Source organism: Canis lupus, chromosome 28, assembly GCF_003254725.2.
Source record: "Canis lupus dingo isolate Sandy chromosome 28, ASM325472v2, whole genome shotgun sequence".
NCBI lineage: Eukaryota > Metazoa > Chordata > Mammalia > Carnivora > Canidae > Canis > Canis lupus.
The window spans coordinates 15,595,353-15,614,253 of NC_064270.1; the positions used below are offsets into that span (position 1 = coordinate 15,595,353).

At 40.5% G+C, this 18,901-nt stretch overlaps 1 protein-coding gene across 4 annotated transcripts in view; it reads left to right on the plus strand.

Moving 5' to 3' along the window:
• Positions 1-18,901, plus strand: part of CNNM2 (cyclin and CBS domain divalent metal cation transport mediator 2) — a 154,222-nt gene that overhangs the window by 105,144 nt on the left and 30,177 nt on the right. Inside the window, exon 2 of one of the 4 annotated variants that reach the window (XR_003144142.3) lies at positions 2,023-2,117. The exons of the other annotated variants lie outside the window; for them this stretch is intronic. The gene's annotated coding sequence lies outside the window, so the exon portion shown is untranslated. The remainder of the gene's footprint in view (positions 1-2,022; positions 2,118-18,901) is intronic. 4 annotated transcript variants of the gene reach the window in all.

Here is an 18,901-nt window from a genome sequence, read left to right on the forward strand (position 1 = left end):
ATAAGACACCAGACAAAATTAATAATGACATTGACTTTTAAAGAAACCAGTCTAGTTTTTTTGGTAGTGTCCAAAGAATTTTGGCTTTCTATGATTGCATCTTCATGATAACATTTAATTTCTTCATCCTATATTTCCTATATACCGGAAATTAGATTCAGATTGTTTTTAGAGAATGAAATGTACTTCAGAGTGCATCCACATCAGGTAGCACATAGAGTCTGGTTTTCCACCGTTAATGATGTTAAATTTGATCACTTGATTAAGGTGGCGACTGTCAGTTGTCTCCATTATAAATATAGGTTTTCTCCTTTGGGATTAGCAGTAATCCTTGGAACAGTGCTTTGGCACCACATGAATGTTCTGTTCTCCATCAACCTTTCCCCTTAATGGTTTAAGCAGTCATTAGTGTTCTTTGCCTGAATCAATTTATTGCAGCATGCATTGGAAAACAGTACTGCTCTTCTTTTTTTTTTTTTTAAATTTAATTTATTTGAGAGATAAAGATCACAAGCAGGGGGCAGGGGCAGAGAGAGAAGCAGACTCCTCACTGAGCAGGGAGCCAGACACAGAGCTCCATCCCAAGACCCTAGGATCATGACCTGAGCCAAAGGGAGACACTTAATTGACTGAGCCACCCAGGTGCCTCTACTGCTCTTTTTGTACATATCCAAGGCATCTTCTTTTGGGTGTGGGTTCACTGATTGGTATTTCCTGGAATGGTGTATGAACCGCATCTATAATATATCTTAATTCTTGAAATCTCTAAACTTGACTTTTCTTTTTTAAGTGAACAATCAATACAAAGCATTTTTGAAGCTGTACTAATGCAGAATCTTTCTAGGTTATTCCTCACGTTTTATAATTCTCTTGGCCACTCATAATTCACTCTCAGTTTTTGAGGGGTTTTTTTTCCTTTATTTTTTAATTTTATTTTAGTTCTAGTATTTTTTTTTTAAGCAACCTGCTTTGCAGATTCTTTCCAGAGGGTTCATCGTAGTTGCCATAGAAACAACAACTCCTTTGGTTGTCCTCAGTTTCTATAATTTTTAAATTACATAGTTGCAGCATCAAGTAAGTACAGATGTCATAAATAGGTCTAGGTGCAAAAATAACCAATTCTTAGTAAACATTCTTCTTAATTTATGGGAGTAGAGTATGTAGAGTACTAGGTAGTAGTATACTAGCCAGAAGCATTCAGTGTGCTAGGGGCCTCAGTGTGTTTCACAGGGAGAATGGATTGAGTCCATTAATCAGCAAGTTGTTATATGGAGGTCAACTTAAGAGGAGCATCTACCATGTTGTAACTTTACTTGCTTTGTCTTCCCTGCTAGACTTCCAGTTCCTTGACAGCCTTAAATTGTGTTTTTGTTTTAATCCCTAGTGCTCAGTATAATGCCTCACATATAGTGAGTGCCCAGTAAGAATATATATTTTTTAAGATTTTATTTATTTATTCATGAAAGACACAGAAAGAGAGAGGCAGAGACAGGCAGAGGGAGAACCAGGCTCCATACAGGAAGCCCGATGTGGGACTTGATCCCAGGACTCCAGGATCACTCTCTGAGCCGAAGGCAGATGCGCTTAACCACTGAGCCACCCAGGTGTCCCTCAGTAAGAATATTTGATGAATGAATCTGTGGCCAGCACCAAAGGGTACCTTAAGCGACTTCTGATCTTACATATAGTAATCTTGGCAGTATCTTCGCAAATGTCAGGGTTGGTGTCGTCATGGCATATAATTTAGTCTTCCATTGGTTTTTCTTCTTCTCATTCCCTCAGTCTTTGAGTCTTTCTTTGCTCTGTGCCAGCTTCCTTGACTTGATTGTGTGTTGCAAGCCACCTGTGTTTGTTATCATTCCAGTTTCCTGACAAAGATGCAGAAAACGTATGACGGTTTTGCTGCCATGACGCTATGCACAAAGCGAGAGGAGATTCTGAGGAAAATACAAAGTAGTTCCTTAGTTCTCTAATCTAGAGTTTAACCAATCCCAGGAACTGAAGTCTTCTGTTTCTTCACAGAGGAAATATGACAAAGGCAGTGGCTGTACAAGCTTCCTTCATGGGCCGCCCTCCCCACTGCCTCATCCAGTAAACGGGAGCAACTACTTCTAGAGGTGAGAGGGGAGGGAGGACAATCTCCGTAACCCATTTGATCCACCTAGCTGCAAAATTTTGGTTTTGAGAAAGAGTGAACTATCTGTAAAGTTGCTACATTGAAGAACTTTAAGACAGAACAAACCCACAGAGGATTGAATGCTCAGGTGATATACGTTATGCTCTTTGATAGATGCCTATAATCTATAATTCAAAAGCTACTTGTAGCTGAATAATCCCAATGATCCCAAGATCCTGTTTCTATAGATATTAAAAGGTATTAACCAGGTACGTCTGAGATAATTTTTAACTTCCAGAACCAGAAGGCTCATCAGTAACACAGTCCTTATCATTCATTGATTACTTACTATGTATGTGCCAAGCACTGTGTTAGAGTCTACATGTTTACCATTCAATTTTCATAGTGAACTTAGGATTTATCTATCTTATAGATGGTTAATCACACCAGAACTAAAGGACCCAAGCCCAGATCTGTCCAATTTTAGTTTAAGACACTTAAGTACTGATGGGATTCTCTGGGGGTCCCATCATACATATTTGAACCATAAAACCTGTGACTTTCATAGGCAGGATCAGTGACCAAAGATGACATAGATACTCTGAATGTTATATCAGGAAGCAAGGTGATGTTCTTATATTAGGCAGTTGTAGTACCTTCTCCCAGAAAGCTTAAGGCATGTTTATTGCCATTTTGACTGAAGAACAGATCCCTCAGAAGGATGGTCTATTTTTGAAGATCTTTAAGCAAATGAATGTCATGTTCTTTTAAACATTCATTCAGTAAGCTAAATGCATATATATATATATTTTTTTTTTTTTACCATCATATTTGAATATGAGTCTTGGTTTCCAGGCTGAATTCATATCATATGTTTAAGAAGACAGTGAAAATTCTTTGAAGAGATTCTCAAACTCCACAGGGCTTGATTTCTACCTGTTTTTAAAGCTGGCTTTTATCTGGGGACAAATTCTATTGTAACTTTTCTAGAAGTTGGTGCCAATAGGAGTTAAAATAATAAAATCAGTTCAGTTAAATTAAATAGGAAATGAGTCTTTTATGTACAAGGCCTTAGATCAGTTAGCAACAATTGGTCACTCTTCTGGGAAACAGTTGCTAAAATTACAATCAACTAGCAGTCAGTGGCCTCATTTGCTCCACTGTGTCCTAGGAAGAAAAACTATCTTATGACAAGAGCTTGCAAAGACAATATCATTTTTTCCTAATCCTATTCATTTCCCTCCCATTTTCTTATGATTAATTTATACCTTTTTTTTGCATTTATTGAAAGTGTTATATACCAGGCACTGTGCTAGCTAGCTTCTGAGGCTTTGTATATGAAAGAAAACCCTTGCCTTCAAGAATCTCACAGTGTAGTAGAGGAGAGAGAACTCAAATACAGGAAAATAAATGCACTGACAGAACTAGTGAAGACTCTGTGGAAACAGAATAACTGAACCCAGCTGGCATAGGCGAGGTGAGGAAGACTTCCAGGAGGAGAGGATATTTGCATTATATCTTGGAGGAAGAGTAACCAAGGGGAGAAGAGGGTGTTCTTGGCAGAGGAAACAGTGAAACCGCACACCTAGTTTGGAGAATGGCAAACACAGTGCTCTGGCACAGAATGAGAAAAGGTGTTATGAGATAAGGCTAGAGAAGATGCTGGGAATCATGTCATCGAGGGCGCTGTAGGCCATTCTGAAGCATTTAAACTGTCCTCAGTGTAATGGGCAGCCATTAAAGATTTGAAGCAGGAAAATAATGTATGCAAACTTGCTTTGTATGAGACATTTGAGGGTGGTTGCCGACCAGTATTTGAAGGTGGTTCAAAAGACCACCATTTGAAGGTGGTTCAAAAGACCAGTAGTGAGGACTGTAACTCAGGTGAGCTGGTAATGGGGTGGGAGAGATTCAGTAGATATTTAGAGGCAATCTTAAATTTAGAAGTTAGCACAGTGTTTGGCAACCGATCTATTATATAGCAGGGTGGAACTAGCAGAAAAGGAGGAGTCTAAGACAACTCCCACAGTTTTCCATTTGATAGAAACTGGTGCCAATAGTCAACAAGAGGAATGGAAGTGGAGGAATGGGTTGTTGAAGAAGGTGATTGATTCAGTTTTAGATGTGTTGAATTTGAGATGTCTGTAGGACAAGTGAAGAGGATCAAGTAGGCAATTGGGGTTATTTCCATATCTCTATCTGAAGTTGAGGAGAGAAGACTAGACTGGGGGTGGTAGTAGGTTATAGATTAGAAAGTGTTCAGTCTGTGGGTTAAGTCTACTTTTGTTACCGTTACCTGATGACTAGATAGTAGAAAGCAGCTTTACCATTAAGCTCATAAAGCTTAGAGTTAAGTGCTTCTCACATGCATGGGTCCTGGGAAGGGCTGTAGCAAATGTGTTTACGTGATCATTTGTTTTTGTAAAGCTTGGAAAGTCCAGATATTTTAACTATAGTTTGTTGGGATTGTTCTCTTGCCTCTTTGAATTACCCTCTCTCACTCTCCCATCTGATGATAATTGGAGTGGTTCCAGGCATTTTTTGGAGTCCACCTATGGGGAGGTTGGGCTGCAGATACATTTAGTTTGGGTTTGCGGTCATTCCAATGTTTAAGTTACTACTAGCCAACCCAGGGTAGGAATGATGTGGGGAAATACTTCTGCCCACTGTGACACAAACATGCAGGACTAGCATTCATTGTGTCAAGGTATGAATGTGTCCTAATACACCTGGCACTAGAATCATGGAAATAGAGGAGGATGAAATGTATGAAGCCAGAAACTCATTGGTAGGAAAGCTTCCCACTAATATCTGATGATGTCTTAGCCTGAACTTTGGCCCAATACAAAGGCTTGTGTACAGGGAAGTTTATTTGGAATGGGATCCCAGGGAGCCATGAGTTCAGGACAAAGGAAGTGAAATGGGAGGGATGGAAAGAAATTCAAGGACGAGATAGAGCGTTGGCTATGGCTCCAGGCAGCAGGTGTTCTCTCCTACCGAGGACATTTTGAGAAGCTTATGAAATGCTCCTAGAACTGTGCTCCAGTACAAAAGGAGGACGTATCCTCCCATGAGCATTAATTTCTCCCCATTCTGGATTGCATGCACGTAACTAGAGATAGGCTTCAGGAGAAGTCCCATGGCAGAAGTGGGCAGCACATTGGGCTGTGCCAGAAGTGATAGCACGACACGATGTCTGCTTGCATGGATTGCAGGAGCAGAAAGCCAGATCTGGGTGGATCTGGGTGGAGCTGGCCACTCAGGCAGTGGATGGAGTAAGCACTGGAGCCTGCAGGATAGTGAAGTGATGCTTACTTAAGAGGTATCTAATGTTGACAAAAGATTCTATTCTCTTTCATTCCTAGTCAAACATTCTCTCTTGTTCAGATAACATACAGTAATGTACTATATGCAATTCTAAATCTTTTTTTTCCTTTTTGATGAGAATTACACAAAATAGACTTTGTCAGAATTACTGTTTGTGGGACACAAGCTTGTAATGTTACTATGAATTTCAGTCAGCATGCTTCTGTTACCTATTTCTCACCAGAATTTTTCTATATACACACTATTTATACAAGTGGGACCATACCTTGGATAATATTCCAGGTTTTTTCCCTTAATGCATTGTGGATAACTTTTCATAATAATTTACTTAGATCTACCTTGATTTTTTAAATAGCTGCATAGTAATTCCATTGTGTGGGTGTACTAGAGTTCATTTAACCAGGCTTCTATTGGCAAATATTTAGTTGGTGATTTTTTTCCTCATAGAAAAACCTTTAAAAAAAAAAGAAAGAAAGAAGGAAAGAAAGAAAGAAAGAAAGAAAGAAAGAAAGAAAGAAAGAAAGAAAGAAAGAAAGAAAACCTTTAAAAAAATCTCTAACACAATTTTCGGAGATAGATAATGGGAACAGTGAAAAGGAGAAATCGTGAAGGAATTTATAGTAGAAAATATTGGTTCCTTTTTTTTTTTTAAGATAATTTAGAGAAAAAAAAAAGATAATTTAGAGAGAAAGTGTGTGCATGAGCACTCGCAGGCATGAGGGGAGGGGCAGAGGGAGAGAGAATCCTAAACAGACTCCACACTGAGTAGGTCAGCTGGTTATTAACTAGATAATACGTAATTATTAACTTATATTAACTGTACAGTGTGATAGCAGGCCCACCTCCTCATTCCTACTTGAGGTCTTCAGCAAGGACTTCCTGAAAAGACACTTGAATGAAAAAGGGGGATGGGTTTCTCTTTAACAAAATCAGCCTTTAGTTTCCCCTTTAAGCAGGTTTTTTTTTTTTTTTTTTTTTAAGCAGGTTTAAAAAGAACAGGTGTCTGCTCATCCCTTTCCTTAAAAAATGCCTGCTCCTAATGCAAATGTATGGTGTGACTTGATCTGCAGTGTGTTTTTGCACTTTGTCTAGACTTTGATAATTTTTGTTCACTAGGAACATCACAGGAGGATTTTATTTTTATATAGGATTTCATGTCATTACCAGTCTTGTCTACTTGTGTTGTAGAAACCATCTAGGAAATTTAGCTGAGATGAAATCAAGAGGGTTGGACTACAAAACAGAGTTCTAAATGATGATTGGTCCAAAAAGATAAGACATAAGGAAGGAACAGAAGAGAAAATTATAAAATTAAAACACTGATATTTGGCCTTAGCAGCAGAAGTATATTTCTCTTCTTGCAATCTCCCGTGAGTTTCATGGACTGCTATGCATCTGTCGGACTATTACCTTACTAATATAGTCAGTCCTCATCATCCAAAGGTTACAAGTCAGAAATAGAGTCATTAGTTCTAAAATAAATAGCAGAGTTCTATAGAAAAACTACCTGTCTCTTGGGAAAGATGAGAAGGTTCCCATCATCTCTGCCTGAAAGCCATCTTTTGTCTTAGCTATGTTTTCCATTGCTGATCATTTACTAGGAAAACATTCCAGTGAGTGTACAGTGAGTGTTACCACCAAAAAAGATGAAGTGGAGATGCCCGGCATGCCTCACTATTTATAAGAAAAATATTTCCCCAAAAGATGGGAAAATCCCAAGTCTTTAAATACTCTGGGAGAGAGGAATAATGGAAAAAACTCTTCAGTTTCTATTCTGTTGATTCACGAGAGTTTCTCACAAATCATTTGGATGGGCCATTAAGTCACAGAATGGCTGGAATCTTATATTAATTGCCTTACTTTGGGTTTTTGGCTAAAGCATCTGGCAGCAAAACTGAAGACAAGCAAAAGAGAACCAAGTGGGTGGTGGTATAGGAATGAAAGCCCATCTATTGTTTTCAGCCTGGAATCCTAACTTAGGTGGGAGGACCAGATGGCTGTCTTTAATAGGGAGGTCCATTTGGAAGGATTGAAAGAAATGATTTGGCTTCTTTTAGATACAACTACAGTTTAGTCTAGGTTAATTTTTTGCTGTTGTTCCAAAAGATTACTTGACTTGCTATTTCTACCAGGAAGTTTATTGAGCATCTCTCTCTGGTACAGCATCCATATTAGTTTGTCTTCATAGACAATCATCCATTGTCTCAGGTTTGGTAAATGAAAACTTGGTCTAATCCTAATTTTATTTTGGTAACTGCTTTCTAAATCCCTTTGTGGTGTGGCCCCTGAGTCTGTCCAACAAGCAGAATTGGGAGAAGACAGATGGACACACACTCACAATATTCATTAAGGGGTTTGTTAGAAGGAACAGGCATATGTAATTATGGAGGCTAAGAAAGTCCATAGTCAGTTGGGAAGATCACACACAGGCATGGTTTGCAGCTGTTTTTGACAAGTGGAACTTGTCTCCTAGTCCTCAGAAAGTCCTTCACCCTGCTTTAAAGGGCTTCCAGCTAATCAAGTCAGGCCCACCTAGGATGATCATCCTCAGAGTTAACCCAGTAGGGGCTTTAACTGTATCTGTGAAATCCTTTCATAGCAAAACCTAGGTTAGTTTTAATTGAATTACTGGAGACTGTTGACTTATCCAAGTTGAGACATCAAAATTCCATCACATTGAGAGAAACCAAAGAGTAGCTGCTAGAAAATGATACTGCTGTAGAGGTGTCTATGCAGACACTTATTAAATCCAGGCTTGTTTCTCTACTAACCTTAAAAAAACAGTCCTACCTGAGCATTCACATTTCCATAGCTGCCTACTTGTGTGCCTCAACCAAGGAAGCATAGTTAGCTAATCTTATCAGGATTAGACCCTCCTCATCCCCTACTCTTAAGTTTTCAAAAGTTGCTTGTAAAACAAGTTTTTATTGGCTGAAAAATTTTGTCCTATTGGCTACTATTTTTTTTACATTTGCTTAAACTTAAATTTAAGCTAAATTTTAAGTGTCACTGCCAGTAGAAAACCAAGTGCTTGATTCACCAGAGAAAGTATTAAAATGATTTGTTTGTGGGAATGGGAGGGGATGTCCGTGAGGCTGTAAAAGAGCAACACAAGAGAGCCTAGTGGGATGGACATGTTCTATATCATGACTGCGTCAGTGTCCATATCCAGGTTGTGACACTGTGCTATAGTTTTGCAAATTGTTACCATTGAGGAAACTGGGTAAAAATACGTGGGATCTTTACATTATTTTTTACAACTGTGTATGAATGTACAGCTATCTCAAAATCCTAATATAATGATAATCCATCTTATAAAGCAGATAATCCTTTTATAATGGGAAGAATCATCTTCCTATTGTTTAAAAAAATAGTTTCCTTAAGAAGGTAGACACCACAATATGTTTGGTCCTCTGCCAGGAATAAAACCTCTACTCAATGTGGATTTCATGAGTGGAAGAGCATATGCTTGATGGGAAAATTGTAGGTCACATTTGAGAGTGTGGTGTTTAATATTAAAAAGTTTTGTCAAGTATCAAGATTAAATTCTCAGATGAAATAAGATTGGGCATATTGTAAACAGATGGAGTCTCTACAATGATGATGACTAAGAGAAGATGAAGTTATAACTTAAAAACTAATGCCAGACAAAAATCTGAATCCAGAAGATGCTTCTAAAAATGTGCAAGCAGTAGTTGCAGGACAGATGAAATACCATTTTTTTAGCCCAGAAAGTTGTATGTATGGAAAGTAAATAAATATATATGTCCAAAGATTTTAGATAAATCTGTGGATTTACTCTGTAAATATTTACATGCCTATAATTGGCCAGGCAGGTATCTGTGGCTTTAATATAATTCAGAAATTGTCCTAACATATGAATGTGGATGTTCTTCGAGGCAACCATACCTTCTCCAAGTCTCCACTGATATAGCTGTCAAGATCTGAGAACCATGTAGATTGGATTTTCTCAGCCTATGCTATTTCTGATCTTACCGCGTGAGAGATTGGTATGGAGAAGTGAAATCCAACCAGTCAGTAATTAAACAATACTGTAGAGATATCTACAGACACAATTCCTTTTAAAATTGTCTTAAAAGATATTTTCAATCTAATTTTTTTCCTCTTTTTTAGGTATTGATATTTTAGGGATATAGAATAAGAAACTACAGTTTGAATGGAAAGGTCGAACCAAGTTCTATTTAAATGTTAAGCAGATCCTAATAGCACATAGGGAAGTTAGCTATAGGTGCAGCATTGGACCTCGGCCCTGGCAAATCTGGCCTGAGTGGTCTAACTACTGGGGGCTCTGCACTGTGCCCAGGACCCTGCAGTCACCTTCTGGGAAGCCATTTGCTTTGCTTCTGCTTTAAAAAAAAAAAAAAAAAAAGTCCTTTAGGGGCTGAGGACCTCAGTAAGTGGTAACCTCCTTACTCTGAATTTGAGTGGCCAATGAATGAATGGTAGGCGCAGTCTCTGAAAGCTCTATAATCTATTGAGATAGTAGATAGCTTCAGAGTTCTATCTAGGAAATGGTCCTATTAGGAAATGTTATCTATGTCAAATAAAACCCTACCCCCAGCCCCCACATGAGATTATTTTAGGGAACCATGATTCCATATTCGACCCCAGTAAGCCACCCCCCAACGCCCGGCAGACATGACCTAACTGGGAGTAAGTTGTTGGTGACTGAGATGACCCCACATGTCTGGGGTGGAGGAGCTGTCCCTCCAGAGAGATTTTGGGCAGCTGCTTACTGGTCGGCCACAGGAATTTTTGGAAGTAGTAAAACTTTTGGTAAAAGGGGGCTTTTGTCTCCCAGAATAGCAGCAGTTATCACTTAAAACCAGTGATTTCTATATACAGCAAGTGCTTCTATATATATACTCATGTATTGTTTATATAGGCCTATTTTAAGATCAGTGTCACATTTTTCTGATGTATTTTATGGTGGGAAAATTCAATTGGAAAAAATGCATTTAGCTCTGGTGGGGATGGTAAGGTAAAAGAAGTACTTACACAAATGTGTTATTTTTGGTTTAGCTTTAAATGGTACAGAAATAGCTAGGTGATAGAGCTCCTTAAATGAAATTACGTTGCTGCCTCTTAGGTTTAACCACTGCCCTCTCATTACATGGTATCTGTCACCACACTAGTCAGTAGAAGATGTACAGGACATGTGTAAGAATTCACCCATGTTGTACTTAAAAAATTATGAGAAATGTTTTATGTTTGTCTAACATGGCTTATAAGTCAAGGTTCTTTTTTTTCTCATAGCTATTGAATTGAGGGGGAAAAGAAGGGAAGGACCTACCTACAGTCAAAAATAACATGAGTGCCGAGACACAGGTGCTCGGGCTGGGGGTGGTGGGGGCTGTAGCATGGTAGTCCCAGAGAGGTGTGCTGTGGCAGTGAGCACAGGGGTTGGGGTACTGTAGTGGACAACACTTCTTCTGGGAAGCTCCTTCCTACCTGTTGGTTGGTTTGGGTGGGGTGGACACCAGCCAGGTGCCAAGGGAGAGGGAGGTGAAATGAGGAGTATTAGTCTAGTAGGAGAGATCACAGCCTACACTATGAGGCAGCACATGACAGTGCCCTATGAGAAATGCAGAGGACACTGGGAATTGAGAAATGGAAAAGCTCACTTCTACCTTTAGGGACCAGGAAGGGCTTCCCGGGAAAGATGCCATTTGGATAGGCATTCCAAGCTGGGGCAGTGATGACAAGGACCTCCAGGATTGGGACTGTGAGGAGAGCTGGAGTTAAGCCATCATGGTTACGGCGGGAGGAAACGGGGTCAACTGCTGGGTGGTGAGTGTGGAGACAGAGGTGGAAGGAGGGGGCCATAGGGCCAAGCTCTGGTGGCCTCTGCACCCTCCTCTGCTGAGTGTTCTCCTTCACCCAGCAGGTGATGGGAAGTGAATACCGAGGAACGGGATGACACATGTGTTGTGACCAAGTGAGTCTTAGGTTTGCAGGAGCAGGGAAGAGGAGGTGTTAGGGTATGTGCTAGGCTTGGTGGGGGCTGGGAGGGGAGAGATACAAAGATGCATAAAGCTGAGGCCACTGCAGTCAAGAGGGTTAAGGTCTCCTCGGGGGACAGTTAACCTTGGGGTAAATTGAGGAACAAGTGCAGGTAACAAGCTGTTGGGTGAGGGGACAGGCATCACTGATGGTTTTCCATGTCGGAGACTGCAAGACTTCTGTCAAGTCCCCTCCCTGCCCAGGTATTTCCTCTAGCTAACTGTCTCGGGTCTTCATTTGTTCCTCACGTGGCATGGTTTACACATCTTACAGGACCTTGGGAGTTCTGTCCTAGGTTTGCTTCTGGTAAAATACAGAACGCAGAACCATGGCTGAAGAAAGTAGGAGCGTTTCTTCTCTTGTGCTGAGGTGGTATAGCCACTTGCTCGTCATGAGCTCACGTGTTCCTGGATCACTATGATCTCTGTTTTGGGGAGATCCACTTCAAAGAGAAGGGGTTGGGGAAAGGAGGTCCTCCCAGGGAGGCCACAGGTGGGTCTGTACCTGCCTTGGAACCCAATGTCTGTTCATTCAATGTAGGTAGGCACTTCCCAATTCCCTACTCCGGGCTGCCCACCCCAGCCTCCTGCCTCATTCACCTGCTTCGATCTGTTGTTCTGACATGACCCTGCTAGTCCTCCTGGGTGGGAGTTCTGCAGGTGTGCATATCTGTGAAAAGACTTACTGATTTGTACATCTTAGGTCCTTTAGGTATTCATTCTTCATGAAAAAGGAAGTGAAAAAAGGTGAGAGAAGTGAGGGAGGGAAGAAGAGGCAAAGGCAGTTTCAGAGTTTTAAGCTTGAGAGACTGGACATATGGTATCATTTCTAGAAGTGAGTACTTGGAGAGGGAGGTGTTATTTTGGAGAGGACAAACCCAGTTCTATTGTAGTGACACAGGCCTTTCTGGTTAGGGCCACTTGTTAGCAAGAGGGGTCAGAGTAGAAGTCACACCAGGCAAGGACTTAGGTCATGGTACTTATGTGGCAGTCCTTAGATTCTTCTTTCTTGAGTGTCTTTTGTCATTGAAATTGGTTTTTGTGACGTTTTTGGCTGCAACCGATACTTTTGAGTCCTCTCTGCTTCTTGAAATCATTTTTTAAAATTTGGCTTCCCAAACCCCATTCTCTTTATTCTCTGAGTACCTGCTGGTATCTCTCCCCTAACCTGTCTGCAACGGAACTGATTTCAGCCTTTGAAACATGGGCCTTCCACAGCCCTCCTCAGCGATGATGACCTGCTTCCCATTGCTTGGGCTGAGACACCTTAGAGCTGGCCTTGACTCTTCTCTCCTCTGCCCTACATCCAGTCCATCAGCAAAACCTGCCGGCTCTATCTGACATACTCAGAATCTAAGTACTTGTCACCTCTACTGTTACCACCTGCTCCGAGCCACCATCCCCTCTCACTTAGATTCCTGAAATAACTTCTCTGGCTCTCCCTTTACCCTGCCTCAGCCATTCCCTACTGCCATCCTCCTCCTACCAGCTGCCAAGCCTCTTTTCACCTCAGCAGCCAGGGAGATCCTACTAAAACAGTACAGGTCATGTCACTGCTCAGAAACTTCCAGTGACCTCCTGCCTCAGAGCAAAGGCTAATGTCTTCATAATAGTTACAGGACCTGCACCTCCTCTTCACCTGTTCCCTCTTGCTCGCTGTGCTCCAGCCACACTGGCCTCCCTATCTTTTCCTCCAGCCTCTCACTCTCCAGGGCCTCTCTTACTCCTCTTGCCTGTCACACCCTGCCTGGACCCTTATCTGCTTCATCTGGCTCCTCAGTGTCCTGCAGCTTTGCTCAGATGTCCCCTTATTAGCGAGACTCTTCCCTGCCCATCCTGCACTAAATCATTCTGTCCCTGCTTTTTGTTCTCCAAGGCTCATTTTACACAATCAGACATTCTTGTCTTATTGTCTCCTCCTCTTATTGTCTCTCTCCCCCACTAGATACTTATACAGCATTGTGATATATGGATTACAGACTATGCTCATAGACATTATCTCACTTGATCAGTTTGTTTGTTTCTGGAAAGCAAGGCTCATTCTGCTTATATTTCAAGTGTACTGACTGATGTCTTCACTGCTAATACAAAAAACTGATGTCCTTGGGGGAACTTCAGTATGGCCATTTCAACACCTTCCATCCCATTTTGGTTTGGTTTTGTGGGACCTGAATTCCACCTTCTAGAGTATTTCTGTTGTCACTAGTTCCAGAGAACTCACTCTTCAGACCTTTATTGATTCCTGCCTAATGAATTGTTACAACTTTTATATTTGCTACGCTGAGAATCCTTTACAAACAAAGGCCTAGCAAAATGCTTCTTGGGCTCTGCTTTGGTGAGCGAGGGGCTACAGCATTGCATAGCTTCAGGGGACCCATCAGGTCACATGTTCTCTGCTGATCGCACCCCTAGAGTCATGCAACATAGCAGTGATGATGATCATACAGTGTTTGGCCAGAGTTTATCCTCATTGAATTGTCTTGTTTGTTCTCTTCTTAGTGTTGAAGTGGTATTTTTGGACTCCACGGACTGTTTGCCTCGTGCTTGCTTTTGTGGGTCTGTGTGACTACTTGCTGTCACTTTCTTTAGCACAACCGTGTCAGGTTTTTCTTGATTCCATTCTACTTCAACTCTCTTGGCTTTTCTTCCTTAGCTACTTCAACTAATGTGTCTGCTGCTCCATTTCCCCTCACTGACATCACCTTGTAGGAGAGCAAATGAGTTCATATTGTCATCAGGTACCCTTTGTCAGCCTAATCACCACCACCCCTACCCTCCACCCCCCACATTATTTCCATCAATACATGAATGGTACCTGTCTTTTAAAATTGGAGCACAGAATGGTGGCAAGGTTAAAAGATGCACTGTGGCATCCTGCCACCCTGCTAGGCTTGGATTAGTAATTCATTGAGCACATTCAAATAAAAAACTGGTTGGTGGTGGAAGCAGGAAGAGGCAGATATTTAATGCCAATTTTACTGTGATAGATTGTTAGCTACTTAGCCCATCTCATTATGGAGACATGTTCTTCTAAGTTCATCTATGCAAGTACCTTGCCTTGAGCACACAGTGGGTAAAGAAAGATGAGTAATCTATGTCATTACTGTATAATAACTTGCTTATGATTCTGGATTTGAGAAGAGATGTATTCATAGAACCCTATGATCTGAAAACAGGCCTGCTTAGGTTCTCTTAAGCCTGACTTAGTGATCCCTTTCTCCTCCATTTCTAGGACCAGACAGGAGGAAGAGAGGCTAGGGGTTTAAATGTCAGAGCGGTTCGAAGGGACTGGAATACCACAAGACCTCTCCCAGCTTGCTAGAAAGGTTTCCTTTCTCTCCAAGTCCTAATCGTGACAGCCTTTGTATGCTTTATTTGTTCTATATGCGGTTTATCACGTTTATTTTATCTATCTATATTAAAAAGTTCTGGTGTTATTTAATGCCTGTCCTTCCGTATTTTGCTGATTGCTGTATTTTTGTCTCTTTGGAAGCTAGGTATCCATTAGTTCATAGTCTTTTCTAGTTTTTGACACCATCTCTCATTAGTTTCCCCAAAGTTGCTTTTCTACTTTTAATCCTGACTTAATTCTTCCTACACTCAGGTTAAAAAGGATGTTTTTTGAGCCCAGTTTTTAAAATCTCTTTATTGACAGTTTGCCTTTTCCTTGGGATCACTCATGGATGAGCCTGAAGACTGCATTCACCGTGACAAATGGTTAGGGTTGGGGTTACGTGCCCTGTGTAGCTGTTTCCTCCAAGCGGGATCCCATTGGAGGGGTGGTTTTTTTCCCCCCTCTTTTGTACTGCTTACCTGGAAGAAGGTTCAGAAAACAGGACTTCTCACCAGAAATTGCAAAGCTAAAAGAATGTGGCTCTGGGGCAGATGCAGAAGTTTCAACACTGGAAGTGGGGGGGATGAAAGCCTATTAAGTGAGCTTGGAAGAAAACCTAGTAATGCTCAGTCTAAGAAACCTCACTCACATGAATAGTTTCTAGTCCAGTATGGCCCTTTCCAGTCAGATCTGTTGGTGCTATCGAGCTGGTATTTCAAGTATGTCCATCTGCATTTAAACGAATTGCTCCAAGACAATCTGATTATGCGGTAGTTACTTTGGTGAGAATAGCGCCTCAGTGGAATGGAAACTTCATTTTGAGTCTAATATTAGACCTTGCTTTGGAAAATTCCTTTTAAATGATCACAAGCTGGGAATAGCAAAAGAATTTAACTTTCGACAGACAGCATTCACCAAGAATTTTTAACTGCTTATGTTTGGGTCCTTGGGAAAGCAGATGTGAGAAACTGACCAGCCTGAGTGGACCAGGGTAGCACTGACGTGACCTGATGCGTGTTTATATCTCTTGCTGATAAGTTTCCCTCCTAGTCTCATTTGCTCAAAATATTTTCATTCTTGGAACATGAGCACACTAAGGATGAAAATTGTTAGGATGCCTAATTGTCTAACAATCTAAACTTCTAGGCTTTCAGACCTTGATGCCTGTAAAGGGGTCTGAGGCAGAGCCGAGAAAGGCCAACAAACCTACAGAATCAAAGCCAGTTTCTGAGTAAGTGCCGGGAACTTGATCAGAGACGTGGCCCCCAGAGAATATTTTTGGTTCATCTAGCTGGTTGTGTCTGAGTGAACTCCCCCAGTTTGAAGTTTTAAGTAAACATTATTTAAAGGACCCCTCCCCCAAAGAATTCCCACCTTGTCAATTTAAAAAAAGAGAGAGAATATACATGTTATTTGGTCATGAAATTAACAGATCATTTCTTCTTGGCTTAATTCAAAGATCTGTTTCAGATGCCTCACGTGCCTTGGATTAGGAAAACCAATATTGGTTTTTGAGAAATGCATCTTTTAATCATGGTGTACTTTTAATATAGTGGGTTTTCTTGTCTCCACATAAGCTGGTAGAAGTCGACAGTGCCTTAGAACTGAGGAAGAATGTTAAAAAGAGAGTAAGAGTTACCATTTATTGATGGTTCAGTGGCTCCTAGCCATTGTCCTTGCTGGATCTCGACACTGTCTCTGATATGGCAATTTTTGTTAGCCTGGTTTTAAAAGATGAGGAGACTGAGGCTCAGGAAAGTTCTGTGATTTCCTCATGATCACACAGCTAGTAATGACTAGGAAGTGGCCATGCTGGGGCTCCAGTCTAGGACTGGTCAGCTTCAGGGCACCTGTTCTTCCCTGGCCCTTGTGGCCGTTCGCACAGTAGCTGTTCTTAAACTTTCTTGTATTCGGATACCTTTAAGCTCTTAAAAATCATTGAAGACTCTTGAACTTTTGTTTATGTAGGTTCTATCTCTTGATATTTACTGTATTTGATGTTAAAATGGAGTAATATAAAACATCTAGACTTACTAATTCATTTTTGAAGGACAATTATAATAGATCCACTGCATTAACATAAGTAACATTTTATTAAAAATAACTTTTCCAAAAAAAGTAACTTTTCCAAAACAAAAATAACCTTTGTTATATGACCAATAATTGTTGTGTTATCTTTCCACATCTTTATCGCCTAGTTGGATTTTCCTATCTTCTTCTGCATCCAGTCTGTGGATGTTTTAGTTGAAATATAGGAAGTATATGTTTTAGTTGAAATATAGGAAGAAAATCTGACCTCACATAGATATGTATTTGGAAAGGGGAAGGATATTTTAACAGCTTTTTTGCGCAATTGGGAATATTCTCCTTTGATATGATGCTGAAACTCCATAAGTTTTAGTTTTTTTAAAGGTTAGTTGCAGTGTAGAATCTGAAACTATACCAGTGGACTTTGGGTGCACTGTTAAATTGAAATCCTTTGGTCTGAAATCTTTCTTATCGAAAAATTCTGAATAATATATGTGGGTACTTCCCACCAGGAGAAGTAGAGCTTAACTTCTATCCCTCACTTTTCCCTGAGGGTGGGCTAATCCTAGTGACCTGCTTCCAAAGGATAGAATGAAGAAAAGAAGAAATATTAATAACTTTACAGTGGAGAAACTTGAGAATGTCATGTGGCCATCATTTAAGCCTTGATATGATGTAACTAGAAAACCCAGAACCCCACTCTAATCATGAGAAAGCATCAGACAAACCCAAACCAAAGGACGTTCTACAGGATTCCTGACCAGTACTCCTCGATTGTCAGGATCATAAAAAACAAGCAAAGACTAAGAAACTGTCAGATGCTAGAAGAGACATGACAGCTAGATGCAATGTGGTGCTCTGGAATAGATCCTGGAACAGAGAGAGGGCATTAATAGAAAAACTGGTGGAATCTCAAATAAGTCTGGAATGTACTTAATAGTGCTCTATCAATGTCAGTTTCTTAGTTTTATAAACAGGTTGTGGTAATGCCTGATGTTAACAGTGGGAGCAGCTGAGGGAAGGCTATACAGGAATTCTGTACTGTCTTTACAGCTTTTCTGTCTATCTAAAATTATGCCAAAGTATAAAAAGTTTATTTTAAAAAATCTGTTATTATAACCAAGTAAGAGACTCAATAGAGAACAAACTGATGGTGACCAGAGGGAGGTGAGTGAGAGGATGGGGGAATTAGGTGATGGTGATTAAGGAGGGCACTTGTGATGAGCAACTTGTGATGTATGGAGTTGTTGAATCACTATATTGTACACCTGAAACTACTATAATACTGTATGTTCACTAATTGGAATTTAAATAAAAACCTCTTTTAAAAAATTTAAAAATAGGGTATGAGAGGAAAAATCTGATGTTACAAATCAGAGTCTTATACTCTGAATAGATGGTTTACCTATGCATGGTTTGGTAACATCGTTACCAGGATCATTTGGGAAATACTGGCTCACTGAGTTATGCAGATCTTTGGAATGCTGACTCCTTTCATTATTCAGTATTTTAAAAATCACAGTTGTTATCTTATCAGAAGGGTCTTTGTTGAGTTTGCAAGCCCGTGGTGGATACAAGTTTCCCAAAATTCTGATTTTTCCCTTGAAAGTTCAAATTTTATCATAAGCTAATGCTGCAGGCTCATTTTGTCCCTTTTCACGAAAGTATTTGCCAAATATCCAAGTCTAAGTACCCTCAGTTTGGCACTTATCCTTCGGATGAAAATGATGTCCAGTGAAAAACGCAGCTAGTAGCCTGCACTTCAAACGGTTGTGTGTGTGCCTTTCCTCAAGACAGCCACTCATTGTACTTCAGAATGCCACCAAAGCCTTTCATGGTGGGTCTCATTTTGCCACATAGAGTATTAAAAAACAAGTACTCAAGGACAAGATTTAATTAAATCAATTTTTACATCTTCATCTGGGACATTCTGAAGAGAAATGAACTATTGCCCTCCTTTCCCAGGGCATGTGTGGTAGCGGAAATGGTCTGCCACCGCGGTCTCAATTTGTGTTCAGACGCCTTGGCACAATTGGTTCAAATCTCCACACAGTGCAAAAGGCCTAGAACATT